The following is a 21,152-nucleotide window of genomic DNA, read 5'->3' as shown; positions in this document are numbered from 1 at the left end:
TGTTACATACAAAGTCGTCATCATCAGAAGACACGGTCATCCCTCCATGGTGGATAGAGGTGTCCAGTTCGAATCATTCGACATCGATATCAACTTAGCTCAGGATTGGAGGAAACCATTCATCGAGTACCTCAATGACCCATCCAAAAAAGTAAAATATTCACTAAGCATTCAATCTCGAAATTACATGTTGATGGCAGGTGATTTGTACCGTAAGAGCTACGACGGAATGCTACTTAAATGCCTCGGCTTCCCAAAAGCAATGGAGGTCATGAAGCAAGTCCATGAAGGCATATGCGGAGCTCATCAGTCGGGAAGGAGAATGCGGTGGCTTATTAATCGTCATGGGTATTTCTGGCCCACGATCCTATGAGATTGCATCACATATGCGAAGGGTTGCAAGAAGTGCCAATTGTATGGCCAAGTCCAACGGGTGCCCTCAGAAGAATTACACTCAGTTGTGAAACCATGGCCTTTTAGAGGATGGGCTATCGATCTAATTGGGAAAATATTTCCAGCCTCATCAAAAGGCCATTGTTTCATCATAGTTGCCACCGATTACTTTTCCAAGTGGGTAGAAGCAGCACCAATGAAGCAAGTCGGCCAAGCACAAGTAATCCAGTTCATCAAAGAGAACTTAATTCATAGATTCGGAATTCCAGAATCCATTACCACGGATCAAGGAACCATGTTCACAGGCGAAGATATGAATGAGTTCGTGGAAGAATACGGGATTAAGTTGATTCATTCCACTCCATTTTATGCACAAGCAAATGGTCAAGCTGAGGCGTCCAACAAGATCCTGATCCAAATCTTGGAGAAGATGCTAGAAGACAATCCTAGGGAGTGGCATAAAGTTCTCTCAGAAACGCTTTGGGCTATGCGAACGTCTAAGACACGAGCAATTGGAGTGAGTCCATTTTTCCTAACGTTTGGTCATGATGTAGTGATACCCTTAGAAGTTATCATGCCTTCATTACGAGTAATGCGTCAGAATGACTTGGAGCCGGACAATTATGTGCAAGCCATGACCATGGAACTAGAAGATTTGGACTACGAAAGGCAGAAAGCGCTCGATTGCATGATGGTCCAAAAGAAAAAGGTGGAGGACGTGTACAACAAGAGAGTAAAGAAGAAAAGCTTCAAGGAGGGCGAGCTAGTATGGAAACTAATCCTACCAATCGGGACGAAAGACCATGAGCTTGGGAAATGGTCACCCAACTGGGAAGGACCATTTCAAATCCACAAGGTGCTTCTTGGGAACGCATATTGGTTGAAGAGCTCGGGCGGAGAACCACATAGGAGATACATCAATGGAAAATATTTGAAGAAATATTTTCAAAGTATGTGGGACGTAATTAGCATAGGAACCAACGAAAGCGTCTTGCACCGCACGGAGCAACCAGCTCGCGAGATGTAGAAGAAGCGCAAATACGTACGGTGTAACACCAGAAACGCCCCGCGTAGTCATCATCAATAAGACGCTTCGGGGTCAGAGGCTCCAATACGCGGGGCGTAGCTGGACCTACGCGAGGCGTAAACCAGACGTGCATAGAAGTCATACTCTAGAGGCTCAACTACGCGCGGGCGTAACGCAAGTTACGCCATGCGTAGTCATCATCAATGAGATGCCCCAGGATCAGAGGCTCCTACACGCGGGGCGTATTTGGACCTACGCGGGGCGTACCATTCTTCTCGACACAAACAGGAAAATAGATAAACTAGCAAATATTCAAGCGGCAATCAGCTCGTAAAATAATGTCCATTTGTGCTACATACATAAACGAATGAAAGAATGAGCGTACATAGTAGCAAACACAAAACAAAAGGGAAAGCACAAGCAACCCATGAACGTACCTCACGGAAACAAACAAAAATCAGGCTTTGGGTATTTCGCCCAAGATTCACAAAGTTTGGAAGCAGCCTCTTTGTGTTGCTCGCTCTGTCGGTGCCATTCTAACATCTCGTCATAATGATTGGCCAATCGATCTTTCTCACGGCCCAGCTCTTCCTCCATCCGCGGGAAACAAGCTCTAAACCCGGAACTGGCTCTAACCATTTCCGCTTTAGACGCTCGAGCTTCAGCCACCTCCTTCTCTAAAACCAAAAGGCGCTCCTCTACAGCTGCAATCTTGGCTAACCGCTGCCTATCCACTTCTTCAACATCAACCAAAGCATTAAAATTCTTGCTATATGACTCAAGCTCCGCCATGTTTGATCTAACCCGAGCTGCAAGGCCCGCTGCCACATTTTTCTCAGTAACGTAGGACTGATAGCAAAACAACACATGGTTCTTGGCGGATTTCAACGGTTCAGTTTTGAAAGGATGAGCGCACGCACCCATCATAAGATCAAAATCGATCATTGCCCTTTCAATACGGGTGGGAGTCCAGGAATCAAGAGGAGAAGCAACGAGCTTACTAAGATTGGCATGAGCGTCACTCAAGGAGTCATCATTAGGCAAGGATGAATCAGCTGCAACAGTAGACGGTCCTTTCAAAAATGAAAAATCCAAGCCGGCAAAAGGATTATCAGCTTTAAGACCGACAGGGACCAACAACAAAGGACGCACAAGAGCTGATTCTTGCCATATTTCAGCAATTCAATCAATCAATCTAGACAATTCATCTCAAGCATAGCTCATAGATAACAGATTAGCAAGATCACACAAACCTGAGACAATGGTGCAAGAACCAATCGGTTCAGGGAAGACGCAAAAGGAAGATGGGTTCGTGCCGGAAGTTGTAATGGAGTCATAGCTACCTCAGTCGAGTCCTCATACAAATAGCTTCTTCTTCTAAATTGGTTTTCCTCTTGTTGGCCCAAAATAAATAAATTTTATTTTATATATATATAATGCTTGTTTGTCAATTTTAGGATATAGTTTTCATTGTATCTAGAAAATAATAATGATAAAATAAAAATAATAAATACATTCGTAAATTCATCCCAAATACACGAGGCGTACATCTTCATACGCGGGGCATACTCCACACATCCAAAGGCGTTTCAGGATCAGGAGCACGTTTACGCAGGGCGTGCATTTCCATACGCAGGGCGTATACCGCGCATCCGAAGACGTTCCACTTCAGAGACTCGTTTACGCGGGACGTACCCTTCCATACGCCACGCGTAAACGTCATCGACAGAACGTGCAAGCTTTAGAAGCCCTGATACGCAGGGCGTAACCGACATTACGCGGGGCGTATCCTCTCTTCCGGCAGCAGTTGGAAGCAGTCAACAACAGTTAGTGGGAGTTGAAGAAGTTAAGTTAGTTGGTGATGTGGCAAGTTAGTGGGAGAGAATTTCAAAGGGTAGTTGGTGAATAATTACCAAAATACTACTGAATAATTACCAAAATACCACTCCAAAATACTATAAATAGACCCCCTCCCCTCCATAAAAAAACACACTCAATCAACACAACAAAACCCCCTTCCTAAGGTCCCTTCCAATACTCTCTAGTTCTTAGTTTAAGTTCTTAGTTCTTAAGTTCTTTTGTTCTTAGTTCTTCAAGTTCTTCTCTTGTTCTTCATTTTTCTTAGCTTCAATTCCTTCTCTAGCTCTCTTTTAGCTTTAATTCAGTTTCCAATAGCCTCTTTCCAAGTTTTTTCTATTCAATTTAGCATTCCCAAGCCTTTAATTTGCTCAATTTGCTCAATTCCTAGCTAAAACTCTGTTTTCAAATCGGTTTTCCAGATTCGTCCAACTATTTTCAAAGCCCGATTTCGTCTATTTAAAGTCATTTTTTGCCTTCAATCCCTTCGACAAAGTTGTTCCTAACGTCTTGAATTTCGATCTGGTGTATTTATTTTGCCCAATTCCGTGCCCAGAAACTCTATTTACAAGCCGATTTTTCCAGTCCAAATTCTTTTAGACATTCTATTTCCAGAATTTTCCAGATTCGTCCAGTTATTTTCAACTCTCAATTTCGTCTACTTAGCATCCGTTTTAGCCTTCGATCCCTTATAGAAGTTTGTTCCTGACATTCCGAAGTTCAATTTAGACTATTTATTCATCCGATTCCGTATTTCTAAGCATCCAAATGAGACTCCCAAAGTTAAAGATTAAATCTGCCCCATTTGTCTGCCACACGTTTCAACACTGCCAAAGATCACATACCGTACGGGCCCGACCGGCTGCAGCTCTCCGAGGACCTCGCACCAACACCAAAATTCAACATCAATCCGAGATAGCTATTGTGGCTCCGAGTTTGTTGTTGAGTTCCAATTTATTTTATCGCATTTCAATTCTTGTATTGATTTGTTCATTCTGATTCAATTGATTACTTATATATTTAATATAGAGATTTCTCAATTGTAATTCATCTCATTTTAATACTTACTTTGAACACATGTATTCAAACACTTATTCATATCAATAAATTCAAATTTTTCCAAATCTCGTGTCAATTTCGCACTTTAATTTCCTTTATTTTTCCGTCTTCAATTTATACGCTTAGCTTAAATAAAAAACAATTTATCTCGCAAAGTTTCTATAACGGCGCAAGAGACCCAAGAGGGACTTTTTCAATCCTTGCGTCCCTCGCCAATCGCTTCGATTTAGAATTCATGTTTTCGGCGCATAATTTCACAAACGTAACCGTTTTTCATAATTGAGAAATAATTTCTCTGGCACGCCCGCACCCTAACCACACGTGACAAGGTTGAAATTAGCATATTTCGAAAATATCGCTAACACCTCTTCTAAAGTTTGAAGATATATAGTAAAGGGTAATTTAGTCATTTTCGAAGTTATAAACGGTAAAAAAATCTAACAAACAGAACTGAGAAAAATGTTAGGGACCTTACAGTGTGTTTTTGAAAATACAGGGACTAAACAGTGTGTTTTGTTAAAATATAGGGACTAATATATTAATTACCCTAAAAAATATGGTTTCATGGTAAAAGACGTTCTGAAAAACTTTAATTCTTGAATATTTTCATTTTGAGGTTGTCAACGGTCATTTTAGGGAATTAGTTAAAATTTACTGGTTACAGATGTTAAAAAGTATAAAATCCAGTAACCATACCGTTAAAAATTGAAGTTCAATGGCAACAATTATAAAATGGATAAACTTCAATGGCCATGATGTAAGTTACCCGCTTAAATTCTCATAGTTGTACATAGTCATTATTAGAAACGTGTATTTCAATTCTTTCTGTCATTTCACTCTAACGTCTCGTCTCAGGATCGGATCATTACATATAATGTGTTAAATGCAAAAAATAGGAGAAATGAATTAAAACTGTAGACCCTAGTTAGATAGATAGTAGTTTGGTAGTAGATTTATATATTTTTTATTTTATTATTTATCAATAAAAAAATTATTATATAAATTCAATTTTGTTAGGTAAAAATAATAAAAACAATAAAACAAAATTTTATTGAGAAAAACATGTAATATATATTTTTTTTTTGGTAAGAAGGGAAGAAAAAAAACAAACAAACAAAAACCTAACCCGGGATCAGTCTAGGAAGACTGACCCCAATCCTATCCTCAAGAAGAGAAGGTAACAGAAAAGAAGGAGGAACGGAAAGGGTAGAAACACCTAACATCCCCCCATGCCCAGCAGCTGCCAAGCGATCCGCCACGCGGTTTTGCTCCCTATAAATATGGGAGAAGGTAAGAGAATCGAAGGCAGGACGAAGCCTCAAGATGGCTTTAATGAGATTCTGACTCTTAAGACAAACAGCCTGTCTATCCGAAATCCTCTTGATAGCCTCCAAATTGTCAGACTCCACCGAAAGTCTTTTAACACCCATGCGAATGGCGAGTTTAATGCCAGACAAGATCCCCCAGAGCTCTGCAGTAAAGGAGGAGCCCGTACCTAAGTTATGGGTAAACCCAGCCAGCCAGGCGCCACCAGCATCCCGAAGAACTCCACCAGCAGCAATTCTGCCATTACTAAGGCAGGAGCCATCCGTATTCAACTTGACAACCCCTTCCCTGGGCTTCCTCCAACCAACTAACTGGACCTCTTTAACCGGGGAGGGGTGAACCAGGGGCTCTCCTTCAAAACTCTTTGTAATAACAGAGAGTTTTTTCGAGAAGTAAAACCGGAGGTCAGGAATAAAGACAGTCTTCTCAGCAAATAACTCTTCATTCCTCCATTTCCACATTTGGTGACAAATAATAGCGAAGAGAATAGCCCCGTGCTCCATACTGGCCAACAAATTCCCATTAACGCCTTCAGAGAACCAGTCAATATCAGAGAACCCCATAAAGGAAGGAAGGATGTGGTGAGGAAGGACCCCTTCCCAAACCTTTCTACTATTCGGGCAATCCCTCAAAGCATGGCACAAGGTTTCCACATGGTCGCTGCATCTGCTACAGGCACCAGATACAGCCAAGTGCCTTCTGTGTCTATCTGCATTCGTGAGGAGCCTGTCTTTGACTCCCAGCCATAGGAAACTCCTAATGCGGTAGGGGACTTTGAGGGCCCAAATGGACTTCCAAATTTCCAAAGGAGGATCAGCCCTATTAGGGGTAAAAGCTTCATAGGCCGATTTGCAAGAATAAGAACCATTATTAGTCAAGGCCCAGCAGTGTCTGTCCTTATCCTCCTCCTGATTACTAATCTTCACACCTCTAATATTAAGGAGGGTCTCCAGGCTAAGAAAGGAGTCGAACTTAGACCAGATCCAGTCTCCCTCCGAGTCCACCACATCAGCAATTCTCCAGGAGAGGAGATCATTCGGCGGAGGGGCGATGCACACCTCAATCAACGGTTTGTCACCAATCCAGGTGTCATACCAGAAACTAATGGATCTCCCATTACCCACCTCCAAGCCAATCCCCGTACAGAACTCAGCAAAAACAGCACTAAGCCCTTTCCAGAGGAAGGAACAGCTGACAACCCTCTCCTTCGGGCCACCAAAGATTCTATCTTTCCTATACTTGCCGCACAGAAGACGAACCCAAAGGGAGGAGGGGGATTGCCACATTCTCCAAAGAAGCTTCATTAACAGGACTTTATTATTGTCCTTAGCTTGCCTTATACCAAGACCCCCCCTGCTCTTAGCCTGGCAGGCTTCCTTCCAAGGGACCAGGTGAATCTTCCTCCCATCCCCAGACTCTCCCCACAGAAAACGCCGATTAATTTTATCAAGGTCGTTGAGGACCGGCTCAGGGAGCTTACAGGCTTGCATGATGTGATTTGGAGCAGCGCAGTTGATAGACTGGATTAAAGTAAGGCGACCTGCAAGTGAAAGAGAATTAGCTTTCCAGCTAGCACACAAACCGTTAGATTTGTCCAAAATGTCTTTAAAAGAGGCTTTGGACACCCTGTCACTATGAAGAGGGACCCCAAGGTATTTCCCAAACGATTGAGTCAGGGGAATGCCAGACATCTCACTCAGTCTTCTACACAAGCTATTATCCATATTCTTGGAACAAAGCATACGGGATTTATGGATGTTAATCTTCTGGCCAGAAGCCTCACAAAAGCAGTCGAGGATATCCATCACAGCCTTAATTTGTTCCTCATTACCCTCCACAAAAAGCATGACATCATCAGCAAAGAGTAAATGGGTAACAGGGGGGCAATGTCTGTTGATGGAAACAGGGTGGAGAGTCCCTTTGCTCACCGCCTCTTGGATCAGGTGAGACAATCTTTCCATGGCAATAACAAAAAGGAAGGGGCTCATAGGATCCCCTTGACGAATACCCCTGGATGGAGAGAACTCATCCGACATATCCCCATTGATCATAACCTGGAAAACAGGAGAGGAGATACACTTTCCAATCAAATTCCTCCAGTTCTCCGGGATACCAGCTTTGGCTAAACTATCCAGAAGAAAGCTCCAGTTCAACCTATCATAGGCTTTCTCCAGATCCAGCTTGAGAGCCACGATCCCTTTCTTGCCTTTCTTAATCTTCATAGAATGGACAACCTCCTGGGCAATAACAACGTTATCCATCAATTGTCTTCCAGGAACAAAGCTCCCTTGATTTTGGCTGATAATATCCGGAAGGATCTTCCGGATTCTATTAGCCACAATCTTAGTAATAGCTTTATACAAGACATTACAAAGACTGATGGGTCTCATCTGGAGAAAGGAAGAAGGCTTGGCAACCTTAGGAATCAAGACAAGGAGGGTTTTATTAACCAAACTGATATCGTTCGAACCACCAAAGACACCTAACACAAAGCTGTATATACCCTCTTTAACAGTGTCCCAGTGTTTATGATAGAAACTAGCGGGGATACCATCAATACCAGGAGCCTTAGTGGAACCGATGCTGGAGAAGGCCAGATCAATCTCTTTAAGCTCAATGGGATGGAAAGCATTATTAATAGCATCCTCCCCCAAACGAGGAAAGGAAATGCCAGAGTGGGCACTCTCTAGGTCCACAGCTTCCTCTCTGAACAGGTCCTTGTAGAAATCAAGGGCAAGGCGCCGAATGTCCTCCTCCTCAAAAATCCACTCACCACTGGCGTCTTTAATAGCCTCGATCCTATTTCGCTGTCTCCTAATGATCGTTGAGAGGTGGAAAAACCTGGTATTCCGGTCCCCGTCTTGAATCCAAGCCTTCCTAGATTTCTGGAACCACAGAAGCTCTTCATGTCTAAGCACAGCTTCCAACTCGTTCTGAAGAGCTCTTAGGTGACCATTCAGGCTATGATCAAAACGAACCTCCAAGCAACGCTGAACACCTTCCATTCTCCTCAAGAGTTTGTTCTTCCTCCTGATAATATGACCAAAAGTATTTTTATTCCAAACAGCCACATTCCTCCTGAATTCCTCAGTAGCGAGGAGAACATCAGAGTGGGGATGCCAATTGCTTTTAACGAAATCCTTAAACTCGGGGTGAGACTCCCAAGCCACCAGATACCTAAAAGGTCTATTACCTTTCAGCCGATTTCCTTTGACCAAATTAATGAGGATAGGGCAATGGTCTGAGTGACGGAAAGGGAGATTAAGTACCTTGACCTCAGAAAACCTATAAATCGCTGCAACATTAGCGTACACCTTATCCAACCTAACAAACACACTATTCCTTTTCCAGGTAAATTTGTGGCCAGCAGCACCTAGGTCCGAAAGCCCGCACATATCCATACTTTGCTTATGATTAAGACACCGGTTCACATAATGATTACCCCCTCCTCTCTGATCACTCAAGAGGGCAATGTCATTAAAATCCCCGGCAACCAACCACGCCTCCACCATGTTAGAGCTAAAAGAATGAAGGATCTCCCACAGCCTTCTTCGGTTAGTCGAAACAGGATCAGCATAGACGAAGGTAATAAAGAAGGGTTTATTACCCGGGTAACACACCTTACTATGGATGAATTGACTGTCCATAGTAACAATATCAATATTGACTTGACCTGGCTTCCAAAAGAGCCAAATCCCCCCTGTCCGGCCAGTAGCCTCCGACCTGACGCAATTCCAATTCTTAAACTTTCTAACCACCTCATCTGCTTTGGCTCCACTAACCTTGGTCTCAAGAAGGACAAAGCAGGAAGGGTTAAACTGTTTAATGAGATCATTGACATGAATGCGGGTAGCCTTGCTCGCCGCACCTCTAACATTCCAAACGAAGAAGTCCATCAGAGGGGGAGACTACAGACGCAGGCCCAAACCCTAGATCAGGTATTTGTTTGGGGCTCCGGAGAGCCTAGAGGCGGTCCCAGAAGGACCCCTTTTATCCAAAGAATTCAAACCATGAAGGTTCTTTTTAGGTTTCCCTTTGGGATTCTTACATGTAATATATATACTTAAAAATATACCAATAATTATATTTAAACTATTTAAACAAGTACAAATAATGTGAATAAGTAATATAATTCACTAAAAACTATGAAATTATGCTCTTAAACCATTAAGCATATCATGAAAATAAATAGAGAGCATAATTCAATAAAAATTTCTGAAAATAATAAACATAATTCTCAAAAAATAATGTGACAATGTTCAAAGCTGAATTGAAATCAAATAAATAAATAGATGATAAAAACCGTTTGTTTTACTGGTGCCTAGCGAATATCCAAGTGGACCTCGTGTGCCCCATATGCAGCTTAGGCGTTCCCGAGGCAATCAGGTGGAATTCAACAAATATGAGTTATAAGTTAATAAGTAAGCATAGTCTAACCCAAAACTTTAACATATATAACAAAATCTCGATCATAACCATGTATTGAATTTAATCAACAAATGAGGTAGTCAGAATTCAAACCATTGACCATTTGATTTTAAGAGACTCTGATACCATATCATATGAAATCAATTGATTAATAATTAAAGTTCAAGAATACCTTGATTATTAGGGTTAAATACAAATAGATGCTCTGTGGTACACGGATTTGATGATAGATACCTGCGATATTTTTCTTTACAAACGCAACCATGTTTGCAAAATTTTACAACTTTTAACTTTGCCAAATTTGACTGATAATTTTCAAGAATTAAAGTTGGTTAGTATCATATTTACTATGGAACCATTCTTTTAATTTTTCAAAATCATTTTTTGGATTCTCTCTCTATACATTAACTTTCCCTCTCATAAAAAAAACAACACCTAAATGACCTCAAATTTAAAAAGTTGAAGAATAAAAATTGCTTAAAATATCATTTAACTCTTGAAAACTTTCATTTCCAGATTGTTATCGGCCAAATTCTGACAAAGTAAACTCAAATGCAAAATTTTACAAACACATCTACCCATCTGCAAATCGGTAAATGACATTTATGTGTAATTAACCCTTTTTATTATTTGTGACATATGACGGACCCTATATATCTTCTTAAAATGAGCTTCAAAGCCCAAACACAACAACAAGAACACCATTACTGAAATAACACTACCATCAACATGTCTTCTATTATTCCTCTCCTCACCCCTTACAAGATGGCAAACTTCAATCTTTCTCATAGGTAACATTAATTTTTCTAAGTGCTTGTAACAATTTGCTAATTTATTAAAACGGTACGGTCGATAGTTCGAATTCTCAAATATTTTATGGTTCAGAATTGTTATGCCGGCATTAATGAGACAGAGATCTTACGACAATATTCCTCAACCGCATGCCATATTGTATTATTCTCAAAGAACAACTAAAGGGGGTCTTCTTATTACGGAAGCTACCGTAATTTCTGAAACCGGTAGAGGGTAATTTCGACTTTCTTATCTTCAAAGCTACTACTTAATTATATTTTTGAAACTTAAGGTATTTATTACAAACTTGTTTTGATACATTGAAGGTATACAGATACTCCTGGAATTTGGAGCAAGGAACAAATTGAAGCTTGGAAACCCATTGTAGATGCTGTTCATGCTAAAGGTGGCTTCTTCTTTTGTCAACTTTGGCATGTTGGTAGAGTTTCAAATTCAGGTTTGTTCTTCTTCTGTGTAACAAAAAAATTTCAGGTAAATTACACCCATAACCATTAAACTTTATCCATTTTAACATTGTGGTCATTGTAAAGGTATAACCACTGTACTTTACCCTAATATATTAATTACCCTAAAAAATATGGTTTCATGGTAAAAGACGTTCTGAAAAACTTTAATTCTTGAATATTTTCATTTTGAGGTTGTCAACGGTCATTTTAGGGAATTAGTTAAAATTTACTAGTTACGGATGTTAAAAAGTATAAAATCCAGTAACCATACCGTTAAAAATTGAAGTTCAATAGCAACAATTATAAAATGGATAAACTTCAATGGCCATGATGTAAGTTACCCGCTTAAATTCTCATAGTTGTACATAGTCATTATTAGAAACGTGTATTTCAATTCTTTCTGTTAATTCACTCTAACGTCTCGTCTCAGGATCGGATCATTACATATAATGTGTTAAATGCAAAAAATAGGAGAAATAAATTAAAACTTCTAAGTTTAGGCATATTTCTAAATGAAAGAATTGAAACTCAAATTTTTAGTAAACAACGTATTATTTTCGCTGGTGCTAAGAAAATGTTCAATTGGTACACATAGGAATTTTTAATATTGAGTTTTATTTGGAAAGGTTTTCAACCAAATGGGCAGGCTCCTATCTCTTCCACAGATAAACCCTTAAGTGAATTTGGGCAGTTCACACCTCCAAGACGACTACAAACAGATGAAATTCCTCAAATTGTTAATGATTTCAGGATTGCCGCAAGAAATGCTATGGAAGCTGGTACTTTTTTTTAACTATTTTTTTTGTTAGAATCATATCCATTCAACATAATCGTAAGATCAGAACTCACGTCAATTTATCGAGATTAATAGCAGAAGCGTATCTGAATACATGATGCAACGGAATGAACACAATCAATGGTGAATACATGATTGGTGGGTTGGGGGGGGGCCCAATTTTGCACGTGCTTGTGTAAAAAAAAAAATTTTAAATCGAACTTGCTCAATTTTTTTCCAAATATATATATGTTATAATCTGAGTGGTCAAGAACCAATTTTTAAGTAACAATATAAAACTTCTCAAAATAGATTGCGTCTAAGATTCTTAACATGTAAAAGAATTACGTTCAATACAAAAATTTTGATTTAAGGAGGGTCTAACAGGTAAAAAAAATTAGAAATTTAGATTTGAAACAAAAAAAATAGGAAGTTGAATTTTGGGCCCTAACAGGTAAAAAAATTTAGAAAATTTGGACTTAGAAAGCTCAAACATTTCTCAGGTCATGTTGGAGATGCTAAACCAGCACTCTATTAATATTTTTTGGAAACTGGAGGCCGTAACTGCCTCTGATCAGGCTAATTTATCAAATACTCAATCAAAGTTCTAGGTTAAATATCTAATTTAACAAATACATAATCAAAGGTTAATCAAATCACAAATTTTGCATCGTAATCCTTAAACTTTATGGAGACAAGAGGCGAAACTACTCCTAGTCATGGTGGTTTCCGCGGCTGGAGAGACCGGCCTCCCGGCCCCCTGTATACACCCCTGAAGTAATCGAAAACGCCTCAGATTGATTTGTGACATTATTGAATAATTTGAAATTTCATTTTGTTACTTTGCAGGCTTTGATGGAGTGGAAATCCTTGGAGCTCATGGTTACCTAATTGATCAGTTTATGAAGGATTCAGTGAATGATCGAACAGATGAATACGGAGGATCTCTGATGAACAGATGTCGATTTCCTTTACAAGTAGTTGAAGCTATAGTCGGTGAGATAGGAGCAGATAAAGTTGGAATTAGATTATCTCCATTTGCCGACTTTTATGAGTCATGAGACTCAAACCCTAATGCTTTGGGACTTTACATGGCAGAATCTTTGAATAAATATGGAATTGTTTACTGTCACATGATTGAACCCAGATTGAAAATGGATTTTGACATAATTAAAACTCCATATAGTCTAGTGCCTATGAGAAAAGCTTTCAAAGGTACTTTCATGGTAGCTGGGGGATATGACAGGGACGATGGAAACAAAGTAGTGGAAGAAAACCGCGCAGATGTTATTGCTTATGGTCGTCTTTTCTTGGCGAATCCGGATTTACCAAAAAGATTTGAGCTTGATGCTCCTTTGAATAAGTATCATAGAGAAACGTTTTATACATCAGATTATGTGATTGGTTATACTGACTATCCATTTACTCAAGACACTTAGGCTCTGTTCTTTTTTATTGAATTGAACTGAAATTAACCGTTGATTCACTTATATTTATGTACTTGTATAGAAAAAGTTTCACACATAAGTATGTTTATCCTAGAGTTGTTCCATCTGTGAATAAAGATTTTTGTCTAAAGATTGATAAATTAGGATTATATATCCTTGAAAATTAATTTTGATGATATATGATTTTTACTTTTTTTTAGTTATATTTGTATTTTTGTTGGAGGTATTGCGATAATTTAGCAAAAGTAATTTAACTAGTCGTAAAGAATATTGTGCAAAAAGAAATAGTGATAAAATGTTTGCTAGATGAAATCTCCTCTGAATAACAGAAAGAACGTTGGTCCCTTATAATGTGAGAATTAGTTCCTAAAGGAGGGTTAAGGAACATTTTTCTCTTTAAAGGCTGACTTGTTTCTTTTAACACTTAAGATTTTTTACTTAGTTGTTTAGTACATTGATATTGAGTGAGGTCAGAGGCAGCTTTAGTTAACCAAAGACTGAGGCTGCTTCTAACGTTGAGTTAGGAGATAACACTAGTCTATTCCTGAGCTCAACAACAAAGCATACAACTCAATATGTATTCAGTTAAGCTTTTTACTAGGCACAATAAAAAGCAAGCAGATAAGGAGTTAAGGGTTAGAGAATGTTACTCAGCAGTTTTATCCTGGTTCGGCCTCCTACCTACGTCCAGTCTCTGGAATCCTTCCGAGCTTTAATCCACTACTGAGCTCTTTTGGGTAGAGCACAAACCCCTTACAATAGTCAACGAGTATACAAAGTACCTTCCTTTATATCCTATACTCAACACTATTCTACCTCTGAGTGCTAAAACCGAGCAACTCAGAGTCTCCTAACAATTTTAGAATTGATAAAGGTTTTTGTTCTAAATACACAGAACACTTTGAATGATCTAAATTCTTATCTTTTATACAAGAATAAGAATGGGTGTAAGATTGCTTTGCTTTGCTTTGGCACAGAACTTCAAGTAGGAAGTTGGTCAGCGTTTCGATTTGGTGAAGATCTACATCGAATGAAGTAAATGAAAGGCCTATTTATAGTGACACCTTGAGCCTTCGGTTACTTTGAAATTCAAAATAACCGTTGGAGGAAAACAACTCTATTGTCCCTTTCACTAGGGAAATTCAGAACTAATTTTTTATTTTGAGCATCTAAACGATTTAGGTGGTCATTTTCATGAACATTGGGCATATGGTTTGAAAGAGGTGAGGAAGGGCTAGGCCCCGGAAACAAAGCAAAATTGAAAAACCAAATTAAACATGAACACAACGAGGAGTATCAAACCCATTAATCAACCAAAAATACTGATATGAGGGTTGCTCCACGTCAAAGAGAAGCCTAATTACGACTTGAGCTACGTCCAATCATAGATTTTATATTAATCTCTGACATATTCTCGCACGTAAATACTCATTGGACTTGCAGTGTCTACAACACATGCCCATTGTCAGGATTCGAACCCTCGACCGTTTGATCCAAGCAGCTCTGATATCATGTTATGGAACCAATTGAACTAAAAACTTGAACTTATAGTTAAAACCCAATCATAGATCTTATATTAATCTTTCACGTAATAAATATGCATTTAATGATGTAAATGCTTTCATGTAGTAATAGTTTTCATGCTTAATTTCTCCCTCATTGAATATTGCAATCAATTTAGGTTGTTTCTAAGACACATATGCTAAATGATAAGTTTTTATTTTATTTTTTTGAAAGTAAATTATAATTGTTAGTAGTACTGTACTGGAAAAAGTTGTTGTCTAAAATCATAAAAGGATCTATAAATCCTAAAAATTCATAAATTATTTGTAGCCACAAAAAAATAAGTGGTTCAAGACCCCCTTTCATAAATTTATGAAGTACACTTAAATGATTTATATATAATAATGAGCAAGGTTTTAAAAAATATTGGACCCTAGTCCTGTAGATAGTACTATGAGGATTAGTTGGATTTATATTTTTTTATTTTTTTTATTTATTAATAAACAAATTATTAATAAATCCAAATTTTTCAATGTGAAAATAATAACATAAAATGATTTTAATAGAGAAAAACATATAATATATATCTTTAAAAATATATATCAATAATTATATTTAAACTACTAAATTAATAAAAATAATGTGAATAAGTAATATATTTCACCAAAAACTATGAAATCGTGTTCTTAAACCATTAAATCATACTTTGATTAAAAAAAAACTATTAAGTCATAGCATAAAAATGAAGAGCACAATTCAACAAAAATTTCTAAATATAATAAACACAATTCAAAACTGAATTGCAATCAAGTAAATATATAAATAATAAAAACTGTATCTTTTACTGCCGCCCAAACGATATCTAGGCAGACCCTATGTGCCCTATATGAAGCTTAGGCGTTCTTGAGGCAGTCTAGGTGGGTAAAACAATGGTTAGGGGGTAAAAAACACTCAGGAACTAAGGCGAGAAAAATCGGAATGAATTCTCGATTTTGATGTCTTTTTCTAAAGATTCGTAATTCTCATCAAATGTCATGTTTACGACTCAATTATATGTACTATAATATAATGATCTTAGACCATATGATGAGCTTGAAAATTAAAAAACACTACCATTTCTTCTCTCTTGTAAAAGCTAGTTCTTGGATGACATTTTTCTTCACCACAGTTAGTTTTACTTTCCCTCCCACAAACCTCTCCAGTCGTCGACTGCCTGAATTGCAGATTGTGGCGACCAATATCCTAATGTGTGAGTCTTATGAGGCGCCACTCTCACGGAACTCGGTCCACATGCCGACAAGTGGCAACTCCATTTCTAGCGATGTTTGTTGTTCCAACATCCCCTCTGTCTACTCTCTATGCTTATCCAATTAGTTTTCCAGTGAATCTCCTTCATTTTGTTGACATTGTTGATATCCTCTTCTGCGACATTTCATCTCAGTTTCTGACGAGCAGTGGCGGATCCAGGATTTAAGGTTTGGAGGGGCTAATGTTGATTTCCTAAACTAAGACACCTACATTTTCGTCGTTTTTGTATGTTGAATGCTAAAAAAATTAAAAGTGTTAGGCCTAAAAGAAGTAGAGATATTTAATATTTTATAAATCAAACATTAATTACTTAAAAATTATATTTGAAAAAAAAAGTTTAAAAGAATTGTAGGAAAAAAATCAATTAGATAAATAATACCAAAAAATGAGGTTTATATTAGATATGGATATTTCTGCTGTAATTTAGGAATATAATTGATTTGTAATTATCATGTTCACACATATATCTTGTGTATATATATCACATTATCAATGAATGGAAAGGCGAGGATTCTACATTATCAGTTTAATGGGTTTGAAACCTATGACCTTTTAAATCAAAACAAGCTCCTTAACCAACCCAATCACTTTAACATATTGTTATAACATATTGCTATCCACTACCGAGCAAATTTTACTCAAGGGTGGAGCCGGCGGCCTGGGGGCGGAGCCCCCTGAGCCCTGGACTGGATCCGTCCCTGCTGACGAGGATTGTTGTTCAACTGTTGTGTCTCAGTCTATTATATGCCGGTTCGATTTGTTCTTTAGAGTTGCCTTTATCAGATTATATTTTATACATTAACGAACCTTTATTTGAATAATATTGTTTCGAGACTATCTAAGCATATATGCTATGGTTTGAGTTTTTGCCTCTCGTTGTTCAGTACCGGCAAAATAGTTAATCATTGCCAGAAAAGAACCCATATTGGGATGAGAAATGCAAACGTTTATATATAGCAAACTAGGCATGATCAATATCTATGTTACAACTTGAGGAAGATGATTACAGAAATAACTCCTTGATTGCAGGAATGATTCATCCTTGATTTCAGAGGTAATAAGTGGCCAATAGAGTTACTATGTTTTTCTTATTGTGCTATGTTAGTTGTCATATTCTGATTGACATTAAAATATGTTTAAATGATAATTCTAAGACATCAACAACACCAAATAACACTCTCTAATCTAATCAGGGGCATCCTTAAATCTTAGGAACATAGGGGCGAAGTATAAATTAGGGTCCTAATAAATATAATACAAGTAAAAGGTATGGAAGTCAATTATGTAACAGAAAATTTCTGTAAAAATGTTACTTTTTTATTACTTAACAAAAATTAGGCTCATTCATGGCATGTTGTAGCCGTCTCCTCCCACTAATTGAAGGAATCAGAGAAATTGAGACGATGGCTCTACGCGGAGCTATATTATGGTGTGTTCACTTGAACTGTATTAGTGTCTGTTTTGAAAGTGATTCCTTGATTGTGGTTAATAGTATTAGTTTTGTTGGTTTAGATTTCTCAGTTTTTGGTTCAATTATTCAGGATTGTAAGTTTCTCTTAAGTAGCCGACACGATTACACAATGTCTTTTTCTCCGCGCCTAGCAAACAGGGGGCACATGCCGTTGCACGGCTTGCCCTGTCCAATGCTAGCGAGTTTGTATCATTTTCTGCTCCGTTCTGGTTGCAGTAAATTATTTCTTCTGATTTGGTTTAATGAATGCGTTTTTTCTTCAAAAAAAAAAAACAAACAATCCAGTAAAAACATTTTATATGAAAAAAAATATTTTGTATCATTTTAATACTCAATTTCTCATAAAAAAAAATATCTACGAGCATTTTTAGATATAAAATCATTAATAATATTGTCTGCGAACATTAGAGATTTGTTTTTGTTGGGATTGATGGGGTGATTGAAGAAGAGAAGTGGGAAATATTCAAATTAGGAAGACATAAAATTTGTTTTTGTTGGAATTGATGGATGATTAAGAATAGAAGAGTTTTATTTCATCAAAAAAAAAAAAAAGAATAGAAGAGTTTGAGAATTTGAAAATACTTGAGTTAGGAAGACATGAAGGCTTATTTGGCGTTATCTATCCAAAATATTGTCATAAATTGTCATTTGCTCTTGCTCTACTGCCTCGTGAGGTATTTCTATATATGACATTTAACCATTTTAGATATAAAAAAAAACGGTTTATTAATTATTACAACATAACACTTTGATATATGATATGTATACTTGATAATTGTTTTAAGTTCTTTTTTCTATATAGACTTAATATGTGGATAAATAAAAAAAAATTAATTCATTATATATCGATGTATCAAGATCATGTGGAGAAAAGAATCAAAATTGTGGATAAATAAAAAAAAATTAATTCCTTACATTTAACCAACCAATCAAAATTGTTTTAAATCCCACTACATAGATATGATTGGTAAAAAGAATATGTAATAAATGTGCCTAATAATTAATTTAATAGAAAAAAACACCAAAGTGGTGATGCAAGGAGTCGAACCATGGATATTAGTTTATCCTATAAACTGCTTACCACTGTACTAGTAGCTTCTATTGTTTAATATTTGACGCATGCATTCATTAATATCGATTAAATATGCATAATAATGAATTATTAATAGAAAAAAAAGAAATATGCATAGTAATGAATTATTCATAGAAAAAAAATCCAAGAACATGTTCCAATTTCTTATTTATTTAATTCCTCTATATTTTTTTGTAATTTATGTTTTAAAATGTTAAGGACGATGTTCTAAATAATGTTACATATGTTCTAAACTTTATAATTTGTGATCTAAAAATTAAGTATAATGTTTTAAAAAAATCAGTAAATATCTGGATCATTTTTGCATTTGTTCTATAATATAATTTATAACTCATGTTCGAAAAAACATAACACATGTTCTAAAAAATATAATGTATGTTCTAAACTTTTTAGTTTGTGTTCCAAAAATTATAATATATAATCTAACGTATGTTCTAAAAAATATGTCGTACGTTCTAAACTTCATAGTTCGTGTTCTAAAAGTTAAAATATATGTTCTAACATATGTTTTAAAAAATATATCGTATGTTCTAAACTTTATAGTTTGTGTTCTAAAATTTAAAACGTATGTTCTAAAGTTCATGTCATAAGTTCTAAATATATCGTATGTTCTAAAAATATTTATATGACTTTATTAAAATATATACTATATTTTTATTTAAAAAATATAGTATTTGATTTTTTAGCATCAGGGGCACTTAATAATATATAAATAAAAGAATTGCATAATGAACAAACTAAAGCAAGTGTTCCAGCGGTAGTGCACGCGTGCTCTCCTCCCCCTATGCTCCAGCCCCAGATTCGAATATAATATTCAACACTTAAAATCTTGTACTTATTTTTTCAGCACTTAATTTTCAGTTTTATCAAACAACACCTTAGTCTAAGAAGAGATTAAAAAAAGTGGAAAAAAAACACGAAAATCCTTTATCTAGTAATTACGTTTATCACATACTCTTGTTGTATAATTCGGATCTGTCTGCAAATGGTGAAAATCACAATTTTTTTTTTTACTTTATTCTAATTTATATACATATTTATTAGAGAATGTATATTTACAATTGTTTATAAATTCTATAGCAGTAGAGTTAAAGAGTATTTAATTGAAAACATAAACTTATTTTATATATTAGGATTAATTACAAGCAGGGACGGAGCCAGTCTAGGGTTCGGAGGGGCCAGAGCCTCTCCGGCCACCGGCTCCGCCCTTGAGTACTGGTCGATTTGTCCATTGTAGCCCCCTCTAAAATTAGTATATATTGAGTGCAGGGCCGGCCCTGGGCCTAGGCCAGGAGTGCGCTGGTCTAGGGCTCATGGCTGTCAGGGGCCAATTTTATTTTTACACGTATATATATTTAGGCTGTGAGAAATTTAGAGTAAGCAACAGGTATACTAGTGGTTTAGATTACAATCACCCGTTGAAAGAGGCCTGGGTTCGACCCTCTCTCTTTGCAAACTTTTTTTTCCCAAACAAAATATATTCAAAATTTTGGCTTTCTAAAAAAAATATTTATATATAATAACAAAAAAAAATCAAATAATAAAAAAATACTCTCATTGCAAACTTTTTTTTCCCAAACAAAATATATTAAAAAATTTGGCTTTCTAAAAAAATATTTATATAATAATAATAATAAATCAAATAATAAAAAAATACTCTCATTGCAAACTTTTTTTTTTCCAAACAAAATATATTCAAAAATTTGGCTTTCTAAAAAAAATATTTATATATAATAACAAAAAAATCAAATAATCAAATAATACCTTAAATTAGGTAAAACTAATAAAATCATTATTTTTTAAATTTAAGGATAAAATCATACTTTATTTCTTATATATGAAAAATAATAATATATTGAAAAGTAATTTTGATGATATGATTTAATTGCAATTTTATAACCAATTGTGATATTTATATAAAACGCCCTAAAAATTATTTAGATTTTAAAGGGTAAAATAATTAATATTTTAAACTTAAAAGAGGTTTAATTGGTATAGATTGAAAGTTAATTTAAGAATTAAACTCATATTTGGCGTCTATGGTATTCAAAATTTTATCATACTATTTTGTAACATTTTTCCCTTAAAGTATTTCCATAAGCGACATTTAACTTGGATAAAAAAATTAATCAATTTTGTTAAAAACTGTTTGTCAAATGACACAATTTTTGACATGTGATATATACACGTAGCAATTGATTTAAT

The 21,152-nt window shown here is 36.3% G+C and overlaps 1 pseudogene; it reads left to right on the top strand.

Annotated features, from left to right (window-relative positions):
• The first annotated feature begins 10,782 nt into the window (after positions 1 to 10,782).
• Positions 10,783 to 13,660, top strand: LOC136200636 (12-oxophytodienoate reductase 1-like; annotated as a pseudogene).
• The last annotated feature ends 7,492 nt before the right edge of the window (positions 13,661 to 21,152 follow it).

The sequence above is a fragment of the Euphorbia lathyris genome, chromosome 7 (genome assembly GCF_963576675.1).
Source record: "Euphorbia lathyris chromosome 7, ddEupLath1.1, whole genome shotgun sequence".
Classification (NCBI taxonomy): Eukaryota; Viridiplantae; Streptophyta; class Magnoliopsida; order Malpighiales; family Euphorbiaceae; genus Euphorbia; species Euphorbia lathyris.
The sequence above is the reverse complement of the archived record's forward strand: the minus strand, read 5'-3'. Positions and strand labels throughout refer to the sequence as shown.